The sequence below is a fragment of the Excalfactoria chinensis genome, chromosome 2 (genome assembly GCF_039878825.1).
Source record: "Excalfactoria chinensis isolate bCotChi1 chromosome 2, bCotChi1.hap2, whole genome shotgun sequence".
NCBI lineage: Eukaryota > Metazoa > Chordata > Aves > Galliformes > Phasianidae > Excalfactoria > Excalfactoria chinensis.
In genome coordinates, this window is record NC_092826.1 from 24,043,947 (window position 1) to 24,054,400 (window position 10,454).

Sequence of the window (10,454 nt, forward strand, 5' to 3'; positions counted from 1 at the left end):
CAAAACTGTTGCAACAGTCTTCTGGTACTGACCCAGTTCATCCATTTGTTCTCACAGACTGTCCGTGTTTGAATAAGTGACAGTAATTCCATTTTCTCTGTCACCTTATTTTTTGAATACAAGGAAATTAGCTTCTGTGCAACTAACAAGTAGGAAGTTCTTGTCTTCACATGGCAAAGAAAGTCAAAGAGATTAAGTGACTTGTCAAGGACTCACCAGGAGACAGGGAGATAGCTGGGAAGAGCTATTTTCTGTTGCTGTGCTTTAAACCCCAGGATCATACAAATGAACACAGGCAGAAACTTGACCTGAAAATAGCAGCTTTTCAGTTAAGATCACTAATGAAGATTTTAATTAGTTGAGTAAGCTGGTGTCAATACCATCAGTAAACCAAACTCCATGACCTAGAAGCCTACTTCTTCCTGAAGGAAACTGCATGCTAGATGAGTGTGTAACAAGCCTTTTCAGTGATAATTTACCATTTATTGGCACAAGAGTTGCTTCATTAACTTTTTTTTATTTTCTTTTTTTAATTAAATACTTTGTTATTTAGGATGTAGATCCATTCCATTCACCACTGGGCTAAATTGACCACCATTTCCATCACTGGCTGCTGGGACCATATGAACCCCCACGGACCCTGACAAGCCCTGTGTCATCTCCTCTGGTGGCTGGGTTTTCTCTGCCCATGTCTCCAGTCTGCCACAGCCTGACTTCCATCTGGCCTCAGCAGTGCATGTCCCTTCCATTCTCTGTTGCATTACGGCAGAGTACTCACCACCGGAAACAGTTTGCTTAGTTGGGGAGACTTTTTAGTGTAATGGTGACAATAATCAGGGACACTTTATAGCTGAATGCTTCTCAGTAAACAATGAAAGAAGGAATTGTTGACCTGCAAATAGCTTAGGATGACTGCGTGTTATGCACCACAGTCCTGCACTACTCACTAGTGCTCACGAGTGCAGTAAGTTGTCCAAACACTGAGTAGACCTCCAGCCCCCAGGTACTTGTACATATTACTAGGAGACAGGGAGGAGGAAGGGTGTATTGAGGAGGGAGAATAGTGTGATAAATGACTGTCATAGCAAAAAGAAATGAGCAAAATAAGAAGGAAGAGGAAAGAAAAACTGGTAAAGAGGTTTCCTTGCAAACTGCCCAGAAAGGAAGGAGAAAAGACAATGTGGGAAGGATAAAATAGTACTGCTTTGCTGGACTGTGCCAGACGAGTTGCAGTATGTTCCTGCAATGACTGAGTTGAGAAAGCTGTGCCAGCCTGGGGATATGCTACATAAAATGGTCGTAGGACATACCTAGTGCCAAGAATTGTTTCACCACTAGAATTAGCTGCCTTTCTCAATGTCTGCATAGGAAAAGCCCCAAACAAATCAAGTCTGCACAGGGCTAAGTGAGTCCTGCTGCTGGAAATGATGTGCTGGTGATGGTATTGGAGGTCTTTGCTGCTCTTAGTACCACTGGCAGACCCGCATTTCATATGAGCTCCCTGAACAGGTAATTAAAGAGGAAAATATCTACTAACTAAAGCCTAATTATCATAGTCAGTAGGGGACTATAGCTACAGACACTAAGTCAAAAAATGTAACACTTCACAGAAGGTTTCTACATGCTATTGGGAATGAAATGGTAAATGCACAAGAGATGCTAGAAGCAATCAAACAATAAAAAATGTAGTAAGTTACCTCCTCAAGACTCAGTTATGCAGGCTATTAAGTGGCAACAGAGCTTTCTTTCACCTTCCTGCTTATCCTTTTTCTCAGAGAAAGCTCAGACCAACTGTTATTGAATCTTCCCCGGCTTGAAGGGCTTTCCTATTGAATCATAGGATATCCCAAGTTGGAAGGGATCCATGAGGATCATTGAGTCCAATTCCTGTCTCCACATAGGGCCACCCAAAAATGAAACCCCATGTTTGAGAGCATTGTTCAAATTCTTTTGAAAGGAACTCTATCAGCTCCATGCCCACTGCCCTAAGAGCCTGTTTGATGCCCACCACCCTCTGGTGAAGAACCTGTTCCTGATATCCAGCCTGAGTTGAATCAGGCTCAGCTCTCATTCTGCTCTCTTCATTGCATGGAAATTCGCAAGGAAGTTCAGTTACTGCAGGGAGGATTATAACATCTTCCAGTCATCTCTTCACTGCAGAGGGTCACAATTATTGCTGTAGCAATGACTCTTGGAAGTAATGGTCAAATTTTCAGCTCAAATTTTGACTTCAAAAACACTGGTTTGGTTTTTGGTCCTTATTGCTTCTATAAGCTTAGATGTATTGGTTTGAGATTGTGTTCTAATTCTTCCCACCGTCATTCAGCTATCACTCTTTTTAAAAGTTGAAGATATTCTATGAAATAAATACAAGCTTGGAAAGAGAACCATGGCTCTTCTTTTATTACACTGTATCCTGTTTATTCCTAAAATGGAACTGTCTGAACTTCCTTAATTTTAATGCCATAATGAAAACTAGAAGGGAGTTAGCAGGTGCCAATTATGATGATCAGTCTGCATGGGCACCAAACCTGCAATTGTAATTTGTAGGTTAAATGATCGGGCCACAGAAAATCTGAGAATATAATAAAGAATTTGTTCAAACTTAATTAGGACAAGTCATTACAGCAATGGTGAGGGGAAGGAGGGAAAGAAGGAGGCAATGAAAGGAAATTGCTGTCCTTAATGTTGTTGTATAAGAGGAAGAGAGAAAGAAGAAGAAGAAAAAAGAAATCCTACAAGCTTTCTTAAACCTTTGTATAGTTTTTGCTACTGTGAATATTGCAGAAAGGTTGATTTTGTTCTTTCATACCCAGTTCTGATTCCTTCCCAAGCTCCACGTCAGCTATTTTGCTGCTGGCTCTCTGTGCAGTTCTGTCACAATTTCTGGAAGGACCCCCATGAAGCAGGTGATGGGAATTGATGAGCAGATGTGGCCAGAAGCAGCCTCAGCTCTGGGAACTGCAGGGTGACCCCAGCTGAGCTCTGCCCTTTTCTCAGACTCTGAGAAATAACGTGATTGTCAAAATCTCTTAATTTTGTTTCCAACTATAAATTGTTCAGTATTTGTAGTTAAATCTCAACACGATTCTTTTCATTCTGCAGCATTTTCTCCTTTTATAAAAAGCAACTAAAGGAGAACAAAACTACTCAAACTCTACTCTTTCCATGCCTCGTTGTTGCAAAGGAAAATCTGAAATAGAGATTGTAAAGAGAGATACGAAGGGGCTCAACAGAAAAAAACATCCTCTGGCACAACTGGCGGCCATTCCTTCTCATCCAATCACTAGTTACTCAGAAGAGGTCAAACCCCACCTTACCACAGCCTCCCTCCAGGTAGTTGTAGGGATTATTCGTAGAATCATAGAATCACTGAATCACAAGGTTGGAAAGGACCTACAAGATCATCTAGTCCAACCGTCCTCTCATCATCATTACGACCACAAGCTACTAAAACATATCTTGTAGCTCCTATCTTCATATCCTGGTATATGCCAGATTGGGTTGAGTGTCTGTCCAAGTTATGCAGAAGGCCAGAGGACAGCATTTGTCCAATGATGTCTTTTCCTGTGCTACTGGAATACTGTGTCCCATTCTGAACTTCTCATTTCAAAACAGAGATCTAGAGAGAGTCCAGCAGATCATCCACAAAGATGATTCTTGGAACTGTTCGTCAGCATCTTCTTGGGGAGCTGAGCATCGGCTATACATGTGAATCCACCAGACGTGTTCAGTGCTTCGCTATGTGTCTTGTACACAGTTTATTAACCTCTTTCTTTGGGATGTAGCCAAGTTCATTAAGCTTCTGTGCTGCATGACTTAGTATGTGAGGGAAAAAGGGAGAAATTCTCAGGAAGTTAATTCTGATGAGCAGCTAGACTGCTGTGGGACTTTCTGGAGAAGCCTGCTAAGTTCATATTACTAGGAAATGAGGAGGAATAGTGAGACTAGGAAAAGAGCATAGTGGGAATAATAAGGCTAAAAGATAAAAAAATCCAGATACAACTGAACAAACTCAGCCCAACCCCCTGAAGTGTCTGATGTGTCGGGCAGCACCAGCACATTCACAGCAGGTGTGTGGTGGGAGTACTGCACTGGGGAGTCACAGACAAGTGACAGACTCACCCAGACTGCAAGACAGGTCTGAGCTCTCTGAGGGTTGCTGGGCTATTTATTGTCTTCCAGTAACTCTGCACGTTTGAAAGCAAGAGGGTGAAAACAGAAAGGCTTAGGAAAAAAATTGCCCTTTTTAAAGAACAAAAAATAAAAGGAAAGATGGAGTAAGTCCTCAAGTAATGCTGATTACAAATCTCCATTGACTTTTCAGACACTGAATTGGTCAGATCAAATCTTGCTCTATTGATATGTGATAATCAGTTAACACTGCTCACTGTTCACTGTTAAGCTAAAATACTATAACTGTGAGCATATGTTCAGCTAAAGAGGTCTGGAATAGCTGCAGGACTTCAAACAACCTCTGCATTATGTTTCTCTGCAGGTTGCTTCCAAGAGTATTGCAGTTTGTTTTAGAATGACTCACGAAATCAGGTGTTTCATGTAGTCAGCTTCTGAAATGCTTAAAATAAAGCAAAACAAAGTTGTTTTCTAGATCCTCTACTCTGCCCCACACTCCCACCACTTAAACAAGCTTTGGCAATCATTTATTACATGGCTGACCACATGGGCAGCAGGTAGATGACTTGTGAAGACATTTGTAAAAGTAAATGTTGTCTGCGCTGAAAATGTTTACCTACTTGATGTTGATGAACTGTAGAAACACCAGTCAGAGGAGAGGGGATAAATCACAGCTACTTTTCTCCTCGTGATTCTCTACATTTGTGGAAATAAATCCATGCTGTGAGCGTGCAGGGTACTTGGCTGATTTTAACTTCTTCCCTTCAGGAAGTTATAGAGAAAAATGAGGTCTCCCCTGAGCCTCCTCTTTTCCAGGCTGAACATTCCCAGTTCCTTCAGCCTCTCCTCATACGACCTGTGCTCCAGACCCCTCACCAGCTTTGTTGCCCTTTGCACACCTTCCAGGGCCTCGATGTCTTTCTTGCAGCGAGGGGCCCAAAACTGGACACAGTACTCGAGATGCGATACAGTACTCGAGATGCAAAGTAATCTTCATTCTTACTACTCTAGAGAGAATTTTTCTCTCCATTTCTCAATTCTCTGCTGTTTCTTAACAACCTCAAAGAGAAGGTCTGCAGCAACATCTCATGTCTGGTCCCTGGGAGTTTGTTGCACAGCAACTTCTTACCTGGAACAAGAATGAACTTCTGGTTTGTTGCTCCATTCATTTTCAGTCTCAGCAAGGAGGTAGAATATAGGTTGGTTACTTTTTATGTATGAAAATTTGAATTTATTGAATAAACCTTACTTGCCAAAAGTCCTCAGAGCTCTTAAGTTAGGTGACTTCTTACAGCTTAGTGACCTGTCTCTATCACTGGCATCTGCTGCCAAACAGAGCCAATGTGAAGTCTGAAGCAGACATTCCCATAGCAGATGAGGTCATGCAGAAGGTTGGGTGGCACACTTTGGGCCAAATGGAATTGTTGCAGCATCTATGAGTTCCTCCTCAGATCTGTTCAAGCCCACATCTAATGTGTCCCACAGGAGAAGGAAGAGGCAAAGCTCATTCAGCATCAGAGTGTAAGGTGGCACTGCCATAAATGACACAAGTGCAGTCATTCTGTTAGCAGCATCTAGCAAGAAACCTTATGGGGTTCTGAAACTGCTTGAGCTTGAATAGAAAATGGGAGGAGTGTCAAGCCTGCCACTACTTAAGCATCGGGGGAAGAACAACTGAGGTACATAAAGTGATGTCAGTACGCCAACCAATGTGCGTTACTGCTATTCTTACTTGTTGCAAACCTACAACTAATACAGATGGTCTGCCTGAGAGGGAAATAAGCACAGTGAAGAAAGGAATATGAAGCACTAATAACCCTTTCTACTGGCTACGTTTTGCTGGCAACTGCTTATAGAGATATCGCTACTCCTGCACATACTATTCTCTTGCAACCATGACTGGCAGAAGCTAACTCAGAGCACCTTAATATATCAATAGTATTACTGGCAGCAGGCAGGTATCATAAGCTGAGTAAGATGGCAAGGATGGTGTGCTCTGATGAGCAGAGCAGGGGGTTTGCTCCAGAAGGAAGTTAAAGCAGAATTTGATTCAATAGTGATATGGAAAACAGGAGATGAATATACACGGCTGGCCATGAGGTGACATCACATTGACAGGATGTTGATGGGTCACTAAAAAAGGCAAGAAGGACGGAAGGAAGGCAGGAAGGGAGGAAAGGAGGGAGAGAGGTAGGGAGGGAGGGAGCGTGGCTGACGCTTGCGGGAGCCAAGCCCCCTTTCTCAGCACTTGCTATGGGCAGGAAAGCACACGCTGCTGCTTTGAGCCCGTTTCAAAACCACGTTCTCTCTTTTCTTGTGAGCATCGAGTAAAGGCGATCCCCCTCTTGTGGAATGAAATGGAACGCCACTGCGAGTTCTAAATGCTGCTTCCAAGCCTCTGCGCACTCAGAGCCAGGCCGGACCTGACTCCCAGAACAGCAGAAGAAAGGTGTGCAGCTCTTATTTGTTGGTGTGGTGTGTGCAAGAGCACAAGTAAGGTATCATCATCCGAACAAAGATGTTTTGGTTCAAATACATACTGCATCAATTCAACCACGTTCTGAAATTCTCTCGTGCTGTTTTAGGTGCACATCTAATTGAGCAAAGCGTCCAGTTCAGATGCCTGGCACTGAACTGATGGCAATAACCAGCAAACTGGCCTCCCTTCTGTTTCTAAATTACTTTTTGCACTTCTACTCTATAAAGAGGAAGGATTTATCAGTACTTTAAACCAGTGCATATTCCTTTCTTTATTCTGATCTCTGCATGTAGATGAGAATGTGCTCAAACAGCCCCAGATTTCTTTTTGTTTTGGTTTGGTGGGGGGTGTTTTTTTGTTTGTTTTATATCCTTTTCCCCCAATTCAAACTCTGCCCTCCCTCCGAGAGGTGTGGCCCACTGTTGGTTTTGGCTCTGTGAAATAAACATTTTTGAGCGCTGAGTACACGTATTGCTGAATTCATCTTTGTTCTGTTTGTGTGCTGAAGTGTATTCAGTTCCCTCAGTCGACACGCAGCACATTTAGGATAACCACTCCTTAAACACCTCGTCATTTCTACTGTGTCTTTTTAATTGAATTGTAGCACGAACCATTTAATTCTCATCTGTTCTCTCTGCTGGATGAGGACTGATTCATGATCATTTGCTTTAATGCTGACCTCTCCTGTTTCAAAACCATGGTCGCATCGAACTAATTCCACTCGTTTCCTTGGGCTCTAGCACTGGCCTTCCTATGTTGTTCATCACCAGATATTTTGGTAGCCCCCTTGTCTTTCATGTTTTTTTTAGTGATCTCATCACCCGTTACATCAAATGCCTATTCCTAAATAAGCACTTATGCATTTCTTGTGAGTTCCTGATTTAGAAAAGCTTTCTCCTGCAATAGTGCTGCGATCTGCCTCCCCGTCAGGTTGCTTTACACATTCAATAAACTCATTGTACCCGGTGTGTGAGTGCATTTCTTCACCTTTGCAGCCAGAGAGTACACAAGAACCATTACAGCTCCTCAGGCTCATGCAGACCTCAGACATTTTCTTCAGACTGTCTGTGGTTGGTGATTTGTCCTTCCCCTATCAACAACAACTTGCATTTTTCTTTGCTGACACGGAAACTGAAGTTGATATTGAAACTCTTCCCTCGCTGTTACTCAAAGAACTGTGATTCTACACTCTTCAATGTATTTATCAAGGACACAGATGATGGGATTGAGTGCAGCCTCAGCAGGTTTGCTGACAATACCAAGCTGAGTGGTGCAGCTGACACAATCAAAGAAAGGGACGCCCATCCAGAAGGACCTGGACAGGCTCAGAAAGTGGACACCTGTGAACCTAATGAAGTTCAACAAGGCCAAGAGCAAAGTGTTTTAATTGTGTGGAGACAATCCCAGCTATGTATATAGACTGGGAGAAGAACTCGTTGAGAGCTGAGAAGAATTTGAGGGCTCTGGTGGACAAAAAGCTGGATGTGAGCCATCAGTGTTCTCTTGCAGCCTGGAAGTCCAACCGTATCCTGGGCTGCATCGAAAGAGAGGTGACCAACAGGAAGAGGGAGGAAACAGTCCTCAGCTCTGACTTTGTGAGGCCCCATCTGGAGTGTTGTGTCCGGGCCTGGGGCACTCAGTACAGGAGGAATGTGGTGGTTTTGGAGCCGATCCAGAGGATGTAAATAAGATAATCAAAGGGCTGGAGCTCCTCTCAGATGAAGAGAGGTTGAAGGAGCTATGCTTGTTTAGCAGGAGAAGGCTTAAGAGAGATGTCAGTGTTGCCTCCCAGTACTTGAAGGGAACTCATAAACAGGAGGGGGACCAACTTTTTACATGGTCTGATAGTGATAGGATAAGGAAGAATTGCTTTAAACTAAAAGAAGAGAGATTTAGATAGATGCTGGGGAAAATTCTTCACTCGGAGTGTGATGAGGTGGTGGCACATGTTACCCAGAGAAGTTATGTCCTATCTCTGGAGGTGTTCAAGGCCCTGGGCAGCCTGATCTGATAGTTGGCAGCCCTACCCACAAAAGATGGATTAGAAGTAGTTAATGCACCCTGATTTCAATATTTTTTACACATCGGGAAAATAAAGTTTAATTTTCCAGAAGTAAGAAAGACAAATAAAAAATATACAGAAGGTACCTGTATATGGACAACGTACTCAGGAATGACATATGCAAATACTTAAGGAAAAATTTAGACCTAATATAAATACTTTTAGTATCTGGACAGGCTGGATTGCTGGGCTGAAGCCAGTGGGATGAAATTCAACAAGACCAAGTGCTGGGTCCTGCACTTTGACGACAACGACCCCAGGCAATGTAACAAGCTTAGGGCAGAGTGGCTGGAAGTCTGTGTGGTAGAAACAGATGTGGGGGTGTTAGCCAATGCTCAGCTAAATATGAGCCAGCAGTGTGCCCAGGCCAATGGCATCCTGGCTTGTATCAGAAATAGTGTTGTTGGCAGGAGCAGGGAGGTGATCATCCCTCTGTACTGATGAGGGCCACACCTTGAGTATTGTGCTCAGTTTTGGGCCCCTCACTACAAGAAAGACATTGTGGCCCTGGAGCATGTCCAGAGAGGGGCAATGAAGCTGTGAGGGGTCTGGAGCACAGGCCTTAAGAGGAGTGGCTGAGGGAGCTGGGGTTGTTCAGTCTGGAGGAGGCTCAGTGGAGACCTTATTGCCCTCTACCTGAAGGAAGGCTGTGGTGAGGTGGGAGTTGACCTCTTCTCCTGAGTAACTAATGATAGGACTAGAGGGAATGGCCTCCAGTTGTGCCAGGGCAGATTCAGGTTGGATGTTAGGAAAAATTTATTCTCTGAAAGAGTTGCTAGGCACAGGAATGGGCTGCCCAGGGAGGTGGTGGAGTCACCATGCATGGAGGTGCTCAAGAAACGTTTAGATGTTGATGTTGTACTAAGGGACATGGTTTAGTGGGGAAATATTGGTGATAGGTGAATGGTTGGACTGGATGATTTTGGTGGTCTTTTCCAATCTATGTAGCCTCCCCTCAGCCTCCTCTTCTCTGGGCTGAATAAACCAAGGGACCTCAGCCACTCTCCGAACATCTTACCTTCTACAACTTTCACTTACTTCGTAGCGCTCCTTCAGATGCTCTCTAATAGCTTCATGTGCTTCTGATATTGTGGCAACCAAACCCAACACTCAAGGTGAGGCCGCATAGCACAGAGTGGGACAGCCCTTCCCTAAGCCGCTGTCAATGCCGGGCCTGGTGTACCCCAGGCTATGGTTGGCCCTTGTGGCTGCCAGGGCACACTGCTGACCCATGGGCAGCTTACTGTCAGCCAGAACCCCCAGATCCCCTTCTGTGGGGCTGCTCTCCAACCTCTTATTCTGCAGCTGGTGTATATAGACAGGTTCAGAATGAGGCACAGGGAAACCCTGCGTATATGTACAGACCGAGGAATGAAGAGAAAATAAAAGAAAAATAAGAACTAGAGTTTCATTGCTCTCCTGAGAAACCAAGTTATGAAATGAAAGGTAGGACAAATTTCACACGCAGTGCTATTCTTACATTTTAAAAGCACACAACCATAGCATTTGCCAAGGATCAAATGTGATTTATTTAAATATTTCAGCATCTATGACTTGGCTTTAGATATTTGAAAACAACTTACATGTATTATTTGTAAGGAATTAAAAATCATCAAATACACAAACATTGCTGAGATTCCAACGCCCAGAAAGAATTCCAATAACGGTATCCACATTCATAGCATTGCATCTGACTACTAAGACATTTCCACTTGTCTCCTGTCCAGAAAGAAAGAAAATGGAAGCTTGTGTGTGGTGCCCAGAAAGCTAACAGATTCA